Source organism: Poecile atricapillus, chromosome Z (genome assembly GCF_030490865.1).
Source record: "Poecile atricapillus isolate bPoeAtr1 chromosome Z, bPoeAtr1.hap1, whole genome shotgun sequence".
Taxonomy (NCBI): Eukaryota; Metazoa; Chordata; class Aves; order Passeriformes; family Paridae; genus Poecile; species Poecile atricapillus.
In genome coordinates this window covers 132,669,624-132,690,314 of record NC_081289.1, presented here as the reverse complement: position 1 = coordinate 132,690,314, position 20,691 = coordinate 132,669,624, and the positions used below count along the sequence as shown (strand labels likewise).

Genomic DNA, 20,691 nt, shown 5'->3' with positions numbered 1-20,691 from the left:
AGTGAATTTACAAGGCAACATAGGAAACCTGAGGCAAAGTTTAATGACTTAAAACTAGAAATCTTGAACTGAGTCCAATTTCCCTCACTGTCAAAATAATCCTCAGCCAGGCATAAAGAAATACAATTCCAACTCAACATGCCATGATACAGTCAAAATTTAAAATTTCTTTTCATTCTAAAAAGCCTTCATTTTTGTACTGTAAGATAATGTAAGATAATGTAAGACATATATACCAATTTCGGTATAAAAATATAAGCAGGAAGTTGAAAGTAAACAGCTATAATGAAATCACTCTTTGGGAAAGCATATACTATGTTGCTCTTTCCTAGGCAAAAGAACAAAATAGAAGAATTGACCAAAACAAATAAAGAATAGCTTTTTGTCTTGAACAATGAGGTAAAATCTTAAAATGAGGTAAAACTTGAACCACAATGAACCACAATGAAGAACTGTAAGAGAAGAGTGAGATGCAATTACAGATGTGCAGTCTTTCAACAATAAAGGTGGCTTCTCATCAACATTAAGGAGTCTGTAGGGTTATCACACATTCTCTGAAACTTCAAAATCCACATTTGTAATGGAACTGTGTGGAAACACCTGAATTTATATTAATTACACTGCAAAGGTATGAAAACGGTTACTCTTGGGAGATATACATGCTTCAATTTTAATATAGCATAAGTAAAACTACTGCAATTTTCACAGACCCTTCATACAAAACCGTTTTTATCCTCCCTTACTCCCCAGTTTTCCCTCCTTTTCCTTTCCCTAATTTTCAGTTCTCTAGGTTGTATCACAGACCCAGGTTTTCCAGAGTAGTGACATAAAGACATCAGAAACTTCACATAAAGAATTCAGAAAATAATTTAGAACAGAAAACTGGACTGGAAAAGCAATGCAACTGAAGTCAGACTCTCATTATGATTCAGGTATCAGTTTGCAAATTACACTAATGAATGTGATATTTGAGTGCTAAGCAATGTATGTTTCAACAAATTTTTACACTTCCTTGAAGTTCAGAGACCAGCTGCACATTTTTCATCTCAGCTCACGCCCCATGGGCAGGTGTTCACCCTAAGAAAACATCATATTTGCTACACGCCTCAATATAAGTTTTATGCTGCTATTTACTTAGTGGGGTCTACTTTTAGAGAAGATTATCGTTTAGTTTGAGACCTAGCACAGACCTTGCATGAATAAGGATCCTCAGCTCAGTTAGGTGTCCTGGCCATGCAGAAAGGTGCAATAGTGTGAGTACAGCAAAAAAAATTTAGTAAAAAAAAAAGTTTTGGAGAACAGTGCAATAATAGTAATAACATCAGTAACCAGAAAGAAGGGAAAGCACTGGCACTCTGCAAGTAAAAAGATGTTGAAGTAAAAACAAAAGTAAAAACAAGTAAAAATAACTTGCATTTCAGGAACCTTCACTGCTCAAAGCACCAATCTGAATATGATAAAACTCCTAGCAAGAACCAGCTATCTCTGGAGGAAGGATCAAATACAAGCTAATGTCCCCCAAATTCTACTGGGTTTTGCTGATGGTTTGTCAACAGTCTACCAAGAGAATAAAGATGGACAAAGGAGAAAAAGTTGTACATTCACAGAAACACTATCTATGTGTGTTCTGTGTGTGAACAGTAAATTATGTAACTCTATCTGCGGGAGTATTCTGTCTACATAATATTATGTCTACATAATACTCTGTCATGACCCAAGAGAAGGATGCTAGAATTCTGCAACAGAATACCAGAATAACTTCCCAGACTAAGAACACAACACTATACAGCTGGTGAAGGAAAGGTTCCACTTAGTCAGGAGACTGACTGCTGACTACCAGCTTATAGTCTGCAGATACCCACAGGCCCGTGAAACACTCATCTTTTCAGTGCGCTTATTTACTTTAGAGGAAGGTCTTATAAAACATGGCTGTTCTTTTAAGTACTCAGACAAGAAGATGCTTCTATTGCTGCTCCAGGAGAAAACAAGGATACTGTCCTTACTAAGCAAAAATGAACCATGTTGCTTGCTCTAGAAATGCAAATTTAGGAAAAATTATTTATAAAAAGGTAGTCCATTAATCAAAGAATGCTCTATTACATTCTTCTGCAGGAAAAGGTTATATTAAAGATTATATTAAATATCAAACACCATACTGAAAAAGGTTCTTAGGTAAGATTATAAAGTCAGTGTTCAAAAAAATGCTTTACGAAAACCATAAACCTTAGCTGAAATAAGAAGGGAGTTAACATAGGGGTAGTGCTGCAAAATAAATAATTTTTAAAATAGACAATTTTATTGTTTCTCAGGATGCTTTTTTTAGCTGAACTGTACAGCTTTACCACTGTCCTTTACCATTGTGAGGAGAAGTAGGTTTGTAAAAGAAAGCTTTGATATAAATATGACATCTGTTTAGGGCTTGGAGCATCTCTCATATAAGGGGAGGCTAAGATACACAGAACTATGCAGCCTGGAGAAGGGGAGGCTCAAAGGAATCTTACCATGGTGCAAAATTACCCAGTTTGGAAGTGGAGCAGGGAATTCAGAAGATGGAATCAGAGTCTTCTCAGTCATGCCCAGTGACAGGACAAGAAGTGACAGGCACAAACCAAAGCACAGAAAATTCTGTTTACGCAGATCTCTATCACTGGAGAAAACCAAAACTCAACTTGAAAACATCCTGAGCAACTCACTGTAGTTGACCTTGCTTCAAGCAGGACCCAGGGTAGAAAAATCTCGATTTCACTATGATTGTATGATACTAAGATATCAGCAAAAACAGTGATAAATGATTTAAGATATTATTATCATCTCTTGGCTAAATGAAAACCAATTTTAAGCAAAATATAAGCTGACAAAAATTAGATCCATTACTTTTTAGATCTCTGGGATGGCTATAAAAATTTAACTATTGCAGTAGTAAAGTCACAGAATACCAATAATGGACATATCCTGTTTTTAATGGGTTATGAAAACACTATTTCCAGAAAAATTAAAACCCTTATGTGTATGTACGTTGCAACTAAGCACCTAAACAGTAGTACACAGCATTTTTAAGACAAGACTAATATTTTGAAAGATAGAATTCTATCTGTAGTAGTATATAGGAGGATACAGATACAGTGTATCTACCCACAGTGATTTCACCCAAGTAGTTCACTTCACTACAAAAAAAAAATTACACAATTACAATCAGAATTTAATTTGCATTTTCTGTTCTTTATTGCAAAGTTGTAAAAAGAAATAAATTACTGACAACTGGATACATTCTGAATGGCTTCAGAATGCAAGACCTGATGGATTTAGACATTTCTTATTTAACAGTCATGAAATCCCATAGCTCCCCTAAATGACTAAAACTGGTCTCTTCAGACGTGCTCCTGACCATCTGCGAGCTGCAGAAACTTGGCACATTTTTCTACAACTTGCCAAACTTTTGAAACAAACGTCTCGTGCTTACACTTCACTTTTTCAACACCACTTCTGGGAAAACAGGATCTCTTGAACTCTTAAATAAAATCATTACAACAAAATTTAAGATGAAAGTTTGACGCTTGGTAAAAAACCTAATACTCCTATTACACAGATATTGATTTCTGAATCACATACATAAAATGCTAAAAATGAGCACTACAGCTCATGCAGGATTTAGAGTCCTGTATTTTTACTCGCAGGCTTGCTAGAGGCTGATGCTTCAGGAAGAGAGTAAGACAGGACATAATCAGAGTGACAATATCTGCAAGTATACTAAAGAGAGGAGATGGTATGAAATTCAGACAAAATGAGACATCTGCAGGAGAGAGGCATGAAGAAGTACAGGAGCAGAGTGTCAGGAGAAGGCATGAAGAAGTCTAAGTCCTGGGATTTCTTTTAGATTTGGATGGGTACTCCTACCATCAAATGTTACAGGATAATGAGGAAAATCACAGACAAAGCTGAGAAAGGGACAACAAATTTTAAAAAGAATATACCTCATTGTCAAAGATTTCTACCACAGAGGAGGAACAAGAATGGTCAGTGGCCACCAGCAACACCATCTACAACAATTTTTAACCCAGTGTTGGGTCAAACTCTGAGTTTGGTGGAAACCTGAGGAAAAGAACACTACTCAGTAATTATACAGACTACATAAAAAGAGAAATGAAAATTAAAGCAGAAGTTGATTACAGGAATAAACTTCTCTTTTAAAGCTGAGACATGACACAGGGCTAGATTCTGGAGAAAAGATATAAATAGCAGGTGAATGAGGAAACTAGGAAGGAAAGCGAGAATAAACGTAATGTCTTTTTTGTGTTTAACAACTTCAGATTTCTCTAACACAGCTAGGTTTTCAGAGTAAAGTAGATCCTCTGCTGGGGGTGAGGAGAGAGAGATGAACAGCACTTAGTAGAAACATTTGGAGAACAGTTTTTAAATAAGCAACAAGAAGTTGTTTGCTCAAACACACAGAAAACTGATGTCCACAGCATCAACTTAGTCTGATAACAGTCACAAGATTGGTGCACCTTACTATCACGCTTCATGTGTTTAAAATGTTCTTCTCAACTTCCCAATTTTTTGTCAGACAATTCTGATAACTATAGGTGAATCATGACCACTGCAGCACAAAAGCATGGCTATTTTGTGTCAAAGGCCACTTTTGATTATGCATGAAAAGAAACATCTACTTTACTATCCACCATAACTTTCAATAAAATGTTTTAATTTAACAGTGTCAATTAGGTGTGGCTAGAGGTGGATGGCAAGTATTCAATGGCACAAGACAATATACGTGGGTCTTACTTCACAGTAAAGGAGAGATAAACTCAGTGCAGCTACCCTTTGTGAAGACAAACTCTTCTAAATTCACAGTGGGGCAAAACAACATGCACATATCTGAAGTATATAATTTCAAATCCTATATATTCAAAGTTACTATTCTTGCACATATTAGACCATTCAAGATCAGGACATTGTCACCTGGACACTTGTAGTGCACAAAGTGAAATAAAGTCTAGAAATAAGTCTAGTTTATACAGTGAACACAAAGCTCTGTTATATGTAAATCAGCTGAACATACCATAAAATCAAATAGCTACACAAGTATTTCAAAGAGACTTCTCTCTCTCTACAACTTCCACAGAAGAATAGAATGGGAATTACCATTTCATCATGTGCCAAAAGTAATTACCATCTATCATCACAATGAACTACAAGATTAAAGGTTTGATGTAAGCTCCACTCACAGGTTTCCTAATTTTTATTCCAGCCATACATGTAAATATGGCTAATTTCTATCACTGTATCTGTTAGGCAAATGCAGTTTTGAAACTACCCTTGTCCAAGAAAAACTATGAAATATAATACTGGAGAAAGATGAACAAGTTCATATGAAAAATCAAGTACTCTAAAGCAAAAGCCACAGAATCAGGATTCTGGTACCATCTCTGACACACACCCTCTCACACACAGGATTTAGTTTAAAATTTAATTTCCTCACATATGATGTGAAAAAGTAGTCTCAAAAAACTACTCACTACTATTTCACAATCACTTTTTTGAGACACAGGAATGGAACAATTAAAGCAAAAAATGACAGAGAAAATGGGGAACGAGCAAACCTGTCTTTCACAAATGCATTTTACACTGAATTGAGAGCTGAGGGCTCTGCTACCTTTGCCTTACTTTACCCCATTCTTTACAACTTGTTCAATCACTGTTTCATGGTTCACCTACTCAGATACTGCACTTACCTGTAAGCAGACAAGAAAATTTGCAACACAAAGGCAAAACATCGAGGTGCTAATCAAATCTCTTGAAGCTAAATTCCACAAGCACTTTAATTCCCGGGCCATCAGTGTGTGCAATTTTAGGGCTTTGTCCCTGAAAAGGGAGGCTTTGGGAAGCATGTATGCATGTGCCTACACTTGTTTAGGCTTCAAAAATGACATCAGTTCTTAAGCTTTGACTGAAGAGAATTATACAGCTGGTTAACAAGCAAATTCAAAACACATATTTTTCTTTTTAAAAATCCTTTATACTCAGGGGAAACAGAACAAGTAAATTGCATATTACTAACCAAAATCTTAGTTAAGATACCAATCACATGAAAAATTCTAGATACTGGACATTCTGTAGCTTTGTTTCTGGCCTTGCTGCAGATCCTCTCTGCACTTGGCTCTGCTACTTCGTATTTTTCTCTCAAAATATGGATTTAATAGAAAACGTATATAACACAGAGGAATTTACTTACTTGCAATAAGATTGTACCATGCTGACTGTCAGAAGGGCTAAAAATACACTACTAATCATTTGCAGTAGTCCTCAGAATTCAGTACTGTATTTTTTAAGTGAGAATACCTAGTATCTCAAGTTCTTGCTACAAGCTGTTAACAGTTAAACAGTTGAGTGTTTGGGGTGGAGTAAAGGAACTCCAAGAAATTACACTCCTTTCAGTTAAGTAGTGGCTTTGCTGGTTTAGTTTTGTCATGAAAACCACAAGTTTTCAATCAAAGTGACTGCTGTCACTGACTGCATACTTGATTAACTACAGAAACAATAACAGACAGACTGCAGTGAGAAGTAATTAGGTTTTAACCATGTAAAAATTTTGTAATAGATAAACTTATGTATAAAAATTCGTAAAGGTCAAAATAAATATAGTTGTAATAATATAAAATAAAACAGTGTGGCAAAAAGTCCTTCCCCAGATCTAGTTGTGAATTCCCATTCAGGAGAAAACAATGCTAGCCTGCGTCCATCGACCGAAAAGAATAAGCAGGACACGAGCCATCAGGCTAACAGAGGAACGAGCTCGGAGGAGATATTCATCACCAGACCTGAACACCCCACCTGGCAAACCGCTGTTGGGAAAGCAATCAGACTGGACAAAGGGAAAAGCCCAGCCGAGATATTCATCGGCTCCAACCCAGATCCCACCACTCCATCCTGATGGCCCGAACCAAAATTGAAATCTGGGAACATTAAAAACCTCTTTACATATGAGGAGACTCTGCCCGGACATCTACTAACTCTATTCTCCAATGCCAGGAAATCCATTCATCCAACAATCAAGGACCTTTGGTGAATGGTGCCTGCTTGGAATTTGGCCTCAGGACACAAAATCCCTATAAAAACCCAGACCAGAGAACCCTCAAGTGTGGATTTGGGAACACCTATACCTTTGGTATAGACCCTGTCCACCCAGCGCTGCGCTGCCCATTTCATTGTGGTTTTTCTCGTTGTTTGTTCTTTATTGTTTTATAATAAATTTCTCTTTTTTTTAACCTGAATTTGCCTTTGCATTTATAACAGATTGGTGCCATGACTCAGATCGGAGAAACTGCGGGAGAATCTCGCTGTCCAGGGCGGGTACCCCCGCTGATTTCGGTGGCCTGGGGAGTCGAGAGCCTCCGCAGTTCGTTCCGACATCCGAACCAAATTTAGGCTGAGGCAAAAACCACAATAAAAAGAGAGACAGATCCAGAGAGCTCGGGAAGGCACGGAGCCTTCGAGAAAGCCGCGGCTTGGTAGCTCGTAAAAAGTCGACAGTGCACGAAGACGCCCTCGCAGGAAAAAGCTGTAAGTACTGTGAAGCTGAGCGGGTGATTGGGCAAGTGTGCGTGAGGCGTGATCTGATCACGGGGCAAGTGCGGACTTCAAGGCCACGGTTCCATCCTCCCGCGAGGGAATTGGCCGGCCGCGAAGGAAGCAATTCGGTGTGGGAAAGTTCTCTCTCTACACACTTGTAAAAACCTGGGACGAAAGGGAGTCCCGGGGGACCGATCGCAAGGGGCTGAAAGGGGAAGGGGACGTCCTATCGAGCTCGGGAATTGGTAAACCCTTTCAGTCAACGGACCTAGGCAAAGGTCCAAAGGAGAATCGAAGTGCTGAATACAAAAGACCCCAGTGCAGCTAACTGAGAGGTGAGTATTAGCAAACTTTGATTTCTCTGGCAAAGGCGGAACGAACACAACGCAGGAAAGGTAAGATATATTTTTTATTAATATGGGACAAAGAAAAAGTAAGATGCAGAAGAAGGGTAATGAAAAGGGTCCCTCCGAGAAAGCGAAGGGATTGCTGGACATCCCACCGGAAAGTCCCTTGGGATGGATGTTAAAATACTGGGAAAATTGTCCCGAGAGAAAAAAGAAATCTAAGGCAAAAATGATCCAGTATTGCGCCGAGGTCTGGGGAGGGCAAGAACTGAGAAACCATCTCACTTGGCCTGTGTTGGGCACATTTGAAAGTTGGACATGTAATGAGTTGCTCTCTTATGTGGAGAGCAAGGTTTCCTCGGACCCCGAGGAGAAGGAATATGCCAAGCTCTGGTTAACTGCCAGAGTAGGGTTATTCCCGGTGAAACAAAAATCTAGATCAAGGGCCGAAACCTGGGAACCCCTTGATCATTTATCCCCTCCATACCACAGACCGGCAGAACCCTCTGCGGTGGATCAGGTGGTGCCGTCAGCACCCGCGGGCTCCCCAGAGCAACCTGCTGAGATATTCACATCTCGAGCAGGGGAGTCGGCATTGGCAGTCGTACCGGCAACATTCCCGTTGCCCCCGCCTGTGGAAACCCCAGCCGCCACAACCTCTCCAGAGTCCATGTTAGTGCAAGGCTGGGGATCACCCTATCCACAATTGCCCATCCGGCCGCCACAGCCGGGACCCTCAAACTTAACTGAAAAGGTCCCCCCCGGTAACTGGATGGCGGCGGAGTTCCCGCAAACAATAAAGGAAAAAAACCCCACAAACCCCAGTTCCCCTCCTGCGAGTAGAACTCGTTTGAAAGCAAAAATGGTGGGTGAAGAGTGGGGGGAGAATGAGAATGGACACCGAATGTTCCCTCTCAGGGAAGTACCAACCGCCCCTGGAGTAATTGGGTTTGTGAATGTTCCCCTTAATTCAGGGGATGTGCTAGCATTTAAAAAAGAGATGGGGCAGTTGCTGGATGATCCGTTTGGTGTGGCTGAAAAGTTGGATGACTTCTTAGGAAGCAGTATTTATACGTATGATGATCTTATGGCAATCCTGAGATCGCTGTTTAATCAGGAGGAGAGAGAGATGATTAAACAAGCTGGTATCAGGGACTGGGACCGACGCAACCCACAGGGGACACCGGGCGACCAAAAGTTGCCCAGTGTAAGCCCGAGTTGGAACGCCCAGACGGAAGAAGGCAGGCGGAGCATGATAGATTTAAGAAATATAATTGTGCAGGGAATTAGAGAGGCGGTTCCCCGAGGTCAAAACATTAGTAAAGTGTTCGGGGAATGCCAAGGGAAGGAGGAATCGCCCACAGAATGGGTGGAGAAGCTACGGCGGAGTCTTCAGATATACTCTGGGACTGACCCAAACTCTCCCGTGGGAGAGGTCCTACTCAAGACACAATTCGTAGCAAAGTCTTGGGAGGATATTAGGAGGAAACTGGAGAAAATCGATGGATAGCAGGATAAAAGCCTCCAAGAGCTTCTGAGGGAAGCTCAAAAGATATATATGAGAAGGGAGGATGAAAAACAAAGGCTACAGGCTAAGGTGTTAGTAGCCGCAATCAAAGAGGTTCAAAAGCAGGAGCCAACGCATGGTAAGTTTAAAACTTCACCCAGAAAACAGAAAGGCTCTCACAAGGCAGCCCCTACCCCACGGAGAGAGCTTCCCGAGTGTTACTATTGTAAAAAGGTAGGACGCATTCAGCGGGACTGTAGGAAAAGGATAAAAGATGAAAAAATCTTTCAAGAGGATTAGCGGTGTCTTGGGCTCTTTAATTTGGGGACCAAAGCATCTAAAGAGCCCTTGATAAAACTGAGAGTGGGTCCCCAACGGCAGGAGGTAAGCTTCCTGGTAGATACCGGGGCAGAGAGGAGTACTCTGCAAAAACTACCAGAGGGGTGTGTGGCAAGCAGGGAAAAGGTTTTTGTAATTGGAGCCAAGGGAGATCCTTTTAAAGTGTCTGTAATAAAAGATGTGGAAATAGAATCGAAAAATAAAATTTGCCTAGGAAATTTGTTACTTGTAGAAGAGGCGGATTATAATTTATTAGGAAGAGACATGATTGTTGCATTGGGTATCAATATTGTTGTTAAAAATTCTGAATTGGTGGTGAAGATATTCAAATTGACTCCAAAGGATGAAGAGGAAATTAATCCCAAAGTGTGGCACTCAAAAGGGGAAGTGGGAAAACTAAATATTAAGCCTATTAAAATTGAAATAGAGGACCCCAATGACCCAATAAGGGTCAAACAATATCCCATCCCGATGGAAGGGAGGAGGGGATTGAAGCAGGTAATTGATGATCTTCTCAAAGGGGGTACCCTCGAACCCTGCATGTCTCAACATAACACCCCCATCCTGGCCGTAAAGAAAATGGATGGGAGTTTCTGACTGGTTCAGGATCTTAGAGCGGTAAACGCTAGAACCCGAACCAGGTTCCCGGTGGTGGCAAACCCTCATACTTTACTAAACAGACTCTCACCTGAGGATGTGTGGTACAGTGTAATTGACTTAAAGGATGCCTTTTGGACTTGTCCTTCGGATGAGAGGAGTAGGAATTACTTCGCCTTTCAGTGGGAGGACCCTGACACAAACCGAAAACAACAGCTAAGGTGGACGGTCCTTCCTCAAGGATTTGTGGAATCTCCAAATCTGTTCGGACAGGCTTTGGAGCAATTGCTAACCCAATTCGTTCCTGAGGATGGGACAAAACTGTTACAATATGTAGATGACCTGTTGATTGCCGGGACAACTGAAAAAAAGGTGAAAAGGAGTACGATTGCTTTGTTAAATTTTTTGGGACAGAAGGTGTTAAAGGTATCCAAATCCAAACTGCAATTCACAGAGCCCGAGGTTAAATATCTTAGTCATTGGATATCTCAAGGGAAAAAGAAATTGGACCCTGAGAGAGTGGCAGGGATCCTTGCACTCCCTGCCCCAAAAACAAAAAGACAAATTAGACAATTTTTAGGGCTTCTGGGATATTGCAAGCAATGGATTGAAGGTTTTAGTGAAAAAGTAAAGTTTCTGTATGAAAGACTAAACACTGACAGACTGAAATGGACTGAGCAAGATGGAATTAAATTCCAGGAGTTAAAGAATGCCCTCATAACCGCCCCCGTACTAACCTTGCCGGACACCAATAAAGAATTTCAGCTGTTTGTGGACGTAAGTGCGCAAACAGCACAAGGGGTTCTGACCCAGGAATGGGCAGAAAAAAGGAAACCCATAGGATTTCTATCAAAAATCCTAGATCCGGTTAGTAGGAGCTGGCCTACTTGCTTGCAAGCAATCGTGGCAGTAGCTCTGTTGGTTGGGGAAGCAAAAAAGATAACTTTTGGAGCTTCCTTGATAGTTTATACCCCACATGACGTAAGAAATATCTTACAACAAAAAGCAGAAAAATGGTTAACTGATTCAAGGCTTCTGAAATATGATGCCATCTTAATCAGCTCACCGGGCCTGGAATTAAAAACAACTACTGCACAGAATCCTGCGCAGTTCCTGTTTGGGGAACCAACAGAAAAACTACTCCACAATTGCATTGAAACTGTGGAATTGCAAACAAAGGTTAGGCCTGACTTGGAAGATCAAGAATTAGAAGGAGGAGAAAAATGGTTTATAGATGGTTCTTCGAAAGTTGTTGAAGGAAAACGAAAATCAGGATATGCAATAATAAATGGCATGTCAGGAGAGGTTGTAGAGTCGGGACCCCTAAAAGCAAGTTCGTCTGCCCAAGCTTGAGAGCTATATGCTCTCCTAAAAGCCCTTCGGGGATTGAAAGGAAAAAGGGGGACCATTTTTACAGACTCAAGATATGCATTCGGAGTGGTGCATACCTTCGGGAAAATATGGGAAGAGAGGGGTTTGATAAATACTAAAGGAAAAGGATTAATCCATGGGGAGATAATCAGACAAATTTTAGAAGCAGTCAGAGAGCCACGAGAAATATCGGTGGTCCATGTAAAAGGACACCAAACAGGGTGGCAATTCCACACGCGGGGAAACAACCTGGCAGACAAAGAGGCGAAAAGAGCGGCTTTGTTAACGGTAAGTATTCCCAAAGAAATCCCAGAGGAATCACCAGAGGTTTCCATGCTCCCTTCAGAAAGGGAGATAGAAGAATTCAAAAAGGTAGGAGGTAACTTCGAAAAGGGAAAATGGTGGTTACCAGACGGGAGGGAATTAGTCCCAAAGGGAATGGCAAGGGGAATACTACGGAGACTACATGAACAAACTCATTGGGGAACTCGAGCAATTTCTTAAATTTTTCGGGTGCAAAGGAATCTTCGAACTCGCCAAACAAGAGGTGCAAGGATGTGTGATATGCCAGAAAATAAATGGATCCAAATTTAAGCAATCAGCCTGGGGAGGTCGCCCTCTCTCATACAGGCCATTTGAAAGAATCCAGGTGGATTTCACTGAGCTACCAAAAATCGGTAGATACAAATTCTTATTAGTAATAGTAGATAAATTGACACATTGGGTGGAAGCTTTTCCCAGGGCAAGGGCCACAGCTCAAACGGTGTCAAAAATTTTATTGGAGGAAATTATTCCCAGATATGGGATAACAGATTATATCAATTCGGATCAAGGCACACACTTTACATCCAAAATTATCAGACAACTATCAGAAGCATTAGGCATAAGATGGCAATATCACACCCCTTGGCATCCTCAGAGTTCGGGACAAGTAGAAAGAATGAATCAAACATTAAAATCACAGCTAGCCAAACTTATGATTGAAACCAAAATGTCATGGATCAAATGTCTTCCCCTTGCATTACTAAATATAAGAACCATGCCGCACTCTGAGACAGGTCTGTCCCCCTTTGAAATGTTATATGGGATGCCATATAAACATGGAATGCCAGTGGCACATCCTCGGGTGGAGGATGTGCAGATTCAACCGTATCTTATTTCCATAAACAAAAAATTTGCAGGAGCTGAGGAAAAGAGGACTGATTCTCCAAAGTGCAACATTGGGATTTCCAATCCACCAGATACAGCCTGGGGATAAAGTTCTGATCAAGGCGTGGAAGGAGCATCCCCTCAGCCCTCACTGGGAGGGACCATTTCTCGTCCTCCTGACAACAGATACCGCGGTTTGGACTGCCGAAAGGGGCTGGACACACTCATCTCGGGCGAAGAAAGTAACGGATTACAATTGTTCCGAGTGGAAAGTCACCACCCCTCCGAGAGAGTTGAAAATTAAACTCCGGCGTCACCACAAATGACAAGTAAAGGGCAGATAAGTTGTATTAATCCTGATTGTTATTGTTTTCCATTTGTCCATTTCAAGTGTGCTTATTGTAACCAGATTTGGGTGGCTCACTGTTTGGGAGGGTACAAACCCAAGGGGTTGTGTATCAAGTGTTTAGAAATAGAACAAAAGCAAACTAACCTTTTCCTAATACTTGCCACCCGGGCGGAGATTTTGGAACTCGACTCTCCCGAGTGGTTCCTGTTTTTCCAAAAGGGGTTGAGAAGCAAACTAGATTGTAAAGCAGAACCTTTAGTAATCGAGTGTCGTAGAACGATTAAAGTACCGTGTAGGACAAATACGATCAAAGCGTCTTGGTGGGCTGCCTTTAAGAGAAGGTACGCCATAAGGACTTCAAGGGCCCCTGAAGACAGTCCTTGCTGCCGAGAAGATGGCAATCCCCGCCGTATGTTCTTATACAGGCGAAGGGCGAGGCAGAGAGATGCAATGGTGGGGAATCCTGACAGTCCTGAATCTAGCCATGTGCTTAGCCAAGGGAACAAGTCCCGAGGCACCTCCGGGGGAGCGTCCTCTGGGGAAGTGTGAGCAGTGTCGGACTGCCACAGTTACCGAACGAATGATCAACTGTCCTCTGGAACTGCGAGCGGGGTTATGCTGGGCTAATGGCACTCAGTATAATCTGTGTAAATTGGAGGGGGAGGTTTGATGTTCCCGCCCAGGGGCAAGTTTTAAGGACAGGCAGTTTCAAACTCTGGAAGAACAAAATACCCAAACAACCCACTTCAGAAACAAAAGGGAGGTGGGGGGAGTCCCTCCGATCTCAATTTGCGGTCAATGTAATAAAACCGTCTGGATCGGAGGTAAAAGGCAATCTACCTTCATCGCATACTACCAAATCAACCCTCTATGTTATAATAAAGCAAACTTGAAAACGTGTACTATGGGTGGAAAAATGTATTGGGAAGGAAGAAATTTGAAACATGAAGCAAAAGCTTCCTTCAACAATGAACCCATAATTCTAGATTTGTTAAAAAATGATGACGACCGGGTGTGTTTGCAATTCAACCAGGTATTCTGTTTTTCTAGAGATGAGGAAGGGTTAGATCCAGAAAGCAAAATAAAACAACTAACCCTAGAATTAAAAAGACGAGAAATAGAGAATAAAAGAAAGAGGCTGTAACAAGAGAGACTAAACTCTCTCAGTGAACATTACGAGCAATTGGAAAAACAATATAGTAGCTGGGGATTACCAAGCCCCAACCAAAACCTATTCATAGACCTGATGCAAGAGACTGCCACCGAATTAGGTCTATCAAATTGTTGGATATGTGGTGGCTTGAAATCGGCCGAGAGATGGCCATGGAAGGGAGAAGGACTAACCCCAGAACAACTCTTAAAATGGAAAGGCCTAAAATTATCTAAAACTACACGAAGACCCGAGGGATGAGTAATAGATCAGAGAATAATTGGAACTTTCTGCATTAGCAGAGAAGGAAAGGAATTCACCGATTTGGTAGGTTATACCCCGTGTATAAACACCCTCACGGTGAATTCCAACAGCAAAACAAAAGTCTGGCAACCTGAACCACCCGAGGGTTATTGGAGTCACTCTCGGGATAATAACTGTGAATGGATAGAAATAATTGAACTTTGTTGGTATAAAAATTCTGGGGCCAATCCCTTCCATGCGTTAATAGGCCTGAGAGAATATTGGGATGATCCAGCAAAATCGAACAAGGGTTGGGAAGCACCGGATGGCATATATTGGATATGTGGAAAGAAGGCATACAGTGAATTACCTAGAAGGTGGAAAGGATCCTGCACACTCAGAATAATTCAGCCCTTTTTCTTTACCTTGCCCAAAGATGAGAGTAAGTCTTTGGGAGCTCCCCTCTTTGAAACCTTAGCCAGGCAAAAGAGGGAATTAAAACAGGAATTACCAATGGCGGGAGGCAACCAGAAGTGGAAAGAGGAAGAATGGCCTGCCGAAAGGATTATTCAATATTATGGGCCCGCTACTTGGGCAAATGACGGCAGCTGGGGTTACAGAACCCCCATTTATCTCCTCAACAGACTTATCAGGTTGCAAGAGGTGGTAGAGGTAGTCTCAAATCACATTTCAGAAGCCCTGGAACTCCTAGCAAAACAACATTCACAAATGAGAGCTTTTGTGTATCAAAACAGATTAGCTCTCGATTACCTGCTAGCCGAGGAAGGGGGAGTGTGCAGCAGATACAATGAATCCGAGTGCTGTATGGAAATAGATGATTACGGGGAAACAATAAAAGGATTAGCGGCTGAAATAAAAAAAGTAGCACATGTACCAGTCCAAAAATAGAATTCAATCCTACAAGCCTCCTGGTGGGACCAAATATTCGGGCAAGGGGCTTGGTGGAAGAAGCTAGTGTTCTTCATAGTCTGTTCGATTGCTGGAATCATTTTTCTTCCCTGCCTAATTCCTTGCTTCATCAGACTAATTCAGTCTGTTGTGCAAGGAATGCAAATTGCCACCCTTCCAATAGATCCTGAAAAAGCACAAGGAAAACCTACTTCTCTCTCCATATTAATGAAATTAGAAGAGGAAAAGGAAAATAAAAATGCAATTAAAGCTTTAGAAAATTTTGAAAATAAATATAACCGGTTTCAAGAAGATTGTGGGAATTCGCTAACTGACTGGGAGGAAAATGAATGTGATTAAAAATTACATACAATCCTTCCCCCGTAAAATTGGATAGAATAACACGAATTTTTAATGTGATGAATTATTAGGCGGGGGACTGTAATAGATAAACTTATGAATAAAAATTCGTAAAGGTCAAAATAAATATATTTGTAATAATATAAAATAGAACAGTGTAACAAAAAGTCCTTCCCCAGATCTAGTTGCGAATTCCCATTCAGGAGAAAATGCTAGCCGGCACCCAGATAAAAATCCTAGCCTGCGCCCATCAACCGAAAAGAATAAGCAGGACACGAGCCATCAGACTAACAAAGGAACGAGCTCGGAGGAGAGGCCGGACCTGAACACGCCCTGCAGACCACTGTTGGGGAAGCAATCAGGCTGACAAAGGAACGAGCTCGGAGGAGATATTCATCACCAGACCTGAACACCCCACCTGGCAGACCGCTGTTGGGAAAGCAATCAGACTGGACAAAGGGAAAAGCCCAGCCGAGATATTCATCGGCTCCAACCCAGATCCCACCACTCCATCCTGATGGCCCGAACCAAAACTGAAATCGGGGAACATTAAAAACCTCTTTACATATGAGGAGACTCTGCCCGGACATCTACTAACTCTATTCTCCAATGCCAGGAAATCCATTCATCCAACAATCAAGGACCTTTGGTGAATGGTGCCTGCTTGGAATTTGGCCTCAGGACACAAAATCCCTATAAAAACCCAGGCCAGAGAACCCTCAAGCGTGGATTTGGGAACACCTATACCTTTGGTATAGACCCTGTCCACCCAGCGCTGCGCTGCCCATTTTATTGTGGTTTTTCTCGTTGTTCGTTCTTTATTGAAATTGTTTTATAATAAATTTCTCTTTTTATTTAACCTAAATTTGCCTTTGCATTTATAACATATCTATAGCTGCAAGTTAGGTAACATACCTGTTTTCTATTTAGAAAAGGCAGTGCTAAAAACAGACTTGTTGATACAGAGGAAAAAATAGCTATATTCACATACTGAAAGTCATATTACACTGCTGAAGAACAGCAATTGTCAAGACCTTTCACACCACTGAGAAATACTCTCATACAGAACAACATTTAGTATGGTGTATAATTAGTATTCATGTATGAACAATAAAAAGAAGAAATATAAATTATTTCATATAGTTAAAATGCAGCTTCAAATGCTTTTACAATTAACATTAGTATCAGATTACACCACAACTGGTAAAAAAGACAACACCTAATAATTGCTCGGCAGGGCCTAAAAGTTGCTTTCCAGCCATATATAAATACGTGGGTCACTTGTTAAATACCAGACTTTTAATTTAAAGTAATTAATATCGGGTATTGATTGTTATTTTACAGGTGAGAGCCCTGTAGGAAACCCAAATAAACTGCAGTAAATAGTGGCAGCATGGAAATACAAGAAGGAAATCAAGTTTTATTACATCTCAACCTGCTATTTTAATTATTTAAGCAGTAAGAACTGACTATCCTAACCCTGCAAACTTCAAACGAGATTTTTATTGTTTCAGTAATATCAGTTCACCATTTTAGTATTCTAAACAGAAGCTGCAAATTAATATAAATGAAATATCAGACACTGCAATAGCTGTAGTAATTTAAGTATTCACAGAGAAGTAACACATTTTTATGGCTGAAATGAAATTTTAAATAGAAAGCTTTAGTTCCTCAAAATTTTTTCCACAGCAGTTCCTCTGAAAGCAGCAGGAAGGAAAGAACTGTTATGCTGCATCTGAAGCAATACTCTGGTCTTGAGAATTACCTGTTCAGATACCCTTCAGACACACAGCAGTAGAGGCAAAAATTACAGATGTCATCTCTTTTGCTCTTAGCTGTGAAGACATTTACTCCTTTTAACTATTTGTCTACAGATATCAGGCAGCTCTCTCTTACTTAACATTACGATCCTAACAGTCCTCAGAAATCTGACATGGAAATTAAGGCTTTAAATCAATACAACAAAAAAATTCATTAAATGCTGGGCTTCAAACACCAGGATTCCTTTATTTTTCCTCAGAATTATTTACTGCCAAATTATGATGCTCAACAGTAGGGTATTAACATGACAAAACATTTTGGGAGAGATGATACAAGAAAAACAACAGTCTGCTCACATTGTATTTTGATCAGTTCTATCTCATGACATGCTTTTGTTATCTGTGATAACACATTTTGCTGACGAATAATAACGACAAAAGTTAGACAAAAACAGAGAGGAAGACAAAGATAAGGGAAATGTATACTTCTCTACTGTATTTTCATACTTGAAAGGCAATTTTATTTTTTCATTAATGTTCCAGTAAGTTAAGTAGGCAGGTACTCTATAAACCTCCCATACAGCTCAAACTATTAGAAAGCATTGATTTCAAATGACAATAGAGTACTAATGCAAACACTAGTCAGCAAAAGCCATGAAGTCTCCTGTTGTAAGTTAAATATAGATATGCAATAAGCAGAACTATCTATCTGCAAGGACATAACATACATATAAATAGACTATATGAAGACTGGGTGTCATTACCTAGAATTAAGACAACTATCACAGCTCTAAATCTCAGGACAACTAAGAACTCATCCACATGAAAGTGGCAAGAAAAGCAGCAACTTTTCACTACCAGCACTACAGAAGCAAGGAGCAGTGGCCTTCTGCGTCACCACGCAAAAAACATTCTGTAAAGGGTCAGATGAGTTACGTTTGTGCTTCAAGACCCATGACAGAGCTGGTTAATCACTTACACTGGCTGTTTCTACTGAAACACAACCTTACAGGAACCATTCAGACTGATGGTTTTGGCTGGCACTGTCATTCTGCACAATAAAGCAATGCCTGTCAAAAGAGAGGAACAGCAAGAACTGTTGAACTATGTATTTCAATGTTTTTTCCCATAGTACAGCATGCAATTCAAAATAAAACATTGAAGATTCAACAGAAGATTAACATATCAGATGGTTTTATCTGCACTAACTACTGGACAGGAATACTTCAGTGATTTGTTCTGATTATCCCATGCTTCTGGATTCTAACTTGTAAAATTAATTCTCTCTCTTCATCTTAATTTATGACTCAAATCCTATGCTCTACCTAGCAGGAAACATCTACAAAGAATATTCTGAGTTTTGAAAGACAGTAGCATCAATAGATTCACAACACACTTTCAAAAAAGAAAACAGGGCAACAGACCTAAGTTTGTTGTAAAAATGCATAGAAAACATCTATAAACTGGAAGATCCATTCTGGGGAAAAAAAAAGGAAGCAAAGCTTCCTACATTCTGGAGAATAGATCTGTGTCTCAATTATAAAAATATGCCCTTTTACTTACGCCCTTTACTACCTTCTCTCTTTACGCATTAGGCTGATTACATTGATAAGATGAACACAATTAAGTCTGACTTACAAAAGTCTATCTCTACAATTCCTTTCCTGAATTTATGGAAAGTTACCATCTACACCAATGAATGCTCTTTAGATTTAGACATATACTACCTCGCCTTGGTGGTTTTTTCCCAGTTCTGCTCAATATTTATGATTTTTCTCTCTCCATCTCAACTTATTAACAGAATACAAAGACCAGAAGTAACCTGGGCACCCTCACAATCAGTTAAACTAAATAAAAAAGCAATAAATTATGCAGAAAAAAAAGTCCAGGTTAAAGATTTTTCATACTTATGCAGTGCTCAACATAATAATATCAGTAATTTGTATAAAACTTCCTTAGGTTTTATTACAGCAAATAATAAATAAATAATATAAATAAATAATATATAAATAATATAAATAATAAATAAAAATAGGGCTGTGGAGCCTGCTGAATACAATCCATTATTCACTGCCAATATCTCTTATCCAAAGACTGTAGCTGAAAAAAAACCCACAACTATGAAATTAATTTTGTTTAAATGTCATTTCCTAATTTTTTGCAGAAGACAAAAAGCTTACGCCATGCATGGTCTACTACATTGGATTTCTATTACCAGTTGACAAGTCAAAGACAGAACATTGCTTTAATATTTATCATAGAGGCAGATATTTAGAAATATTAAAATGTTAACGTATTTATTAATATTTTATAATATTTATGCTAGAGCCAGAGAGTGGCAGGAAAATATATCAAATTCATACTCAGAATGGCAGCCTGTAAAAATTAATAAGTAGTTTGAACTGACTGCAAAACAGCAAACTTCAGTTCTTCATAAAAACAAGATTTCTGTGACTGTTTTTCAGAAGACACAAAAGGAAAGAGAGGAGGATTGCATTACCTCTTTCACTATGAGTATGTACCATATGTGAATATGGTATGTATTATATATACATACATATATGTCAGTACTAAGTCTTCCCTTTGAGACCAGAACAAATTACCCAAATGACTCTACTAAGAAAAGTGTACAGTGTCTATTACCCATTTTATATGATTTACCAGTGATTTATATGATTTACCAAAAGTACTTGGCAATGTATTTTAACACTTTTGTTAAGACTCTCTCTGTACCCATTCCACATAAAAAAGTGCACTTTAGTTTGTACTGCTAAAATTGGAGAAAATAACTGCTAGTAAAGTCCCTATGAAGTAATTAGAAGTATTTTGTTCACAGTCTAGTGATAAAAGTGAGAAAATAAGACTCATTTGAAAACAGACAAGCATTTTAAAAGTACAACTACAAGTGCAAACAAATTCACAGATAACCATTTCAATTTTATGAGCAATACAGTAACATAACACAGACAACAGCTAGAAAACAATACAGCATAAATGAAATAACTTCCCTCCTCTTTCCCTATTGTTTGGCCACTCACTCC

General features: G+C 39.8%; 1 protein-coding gene across 3 annotated transcripts in view; it reads right to left on the bottom strand.

Annotated features, from left to right (window-relative positions):
- Positions 1-20,691, bottom strand: part of TTC33 (tetratricopeptide repeat domain 33) — a 51,465-nt gene that overhangs the window by 19,622 nt on the left and 11,152 nt on the right. The gene's annotated exons all lie outside the window — the stretch shown is intronic.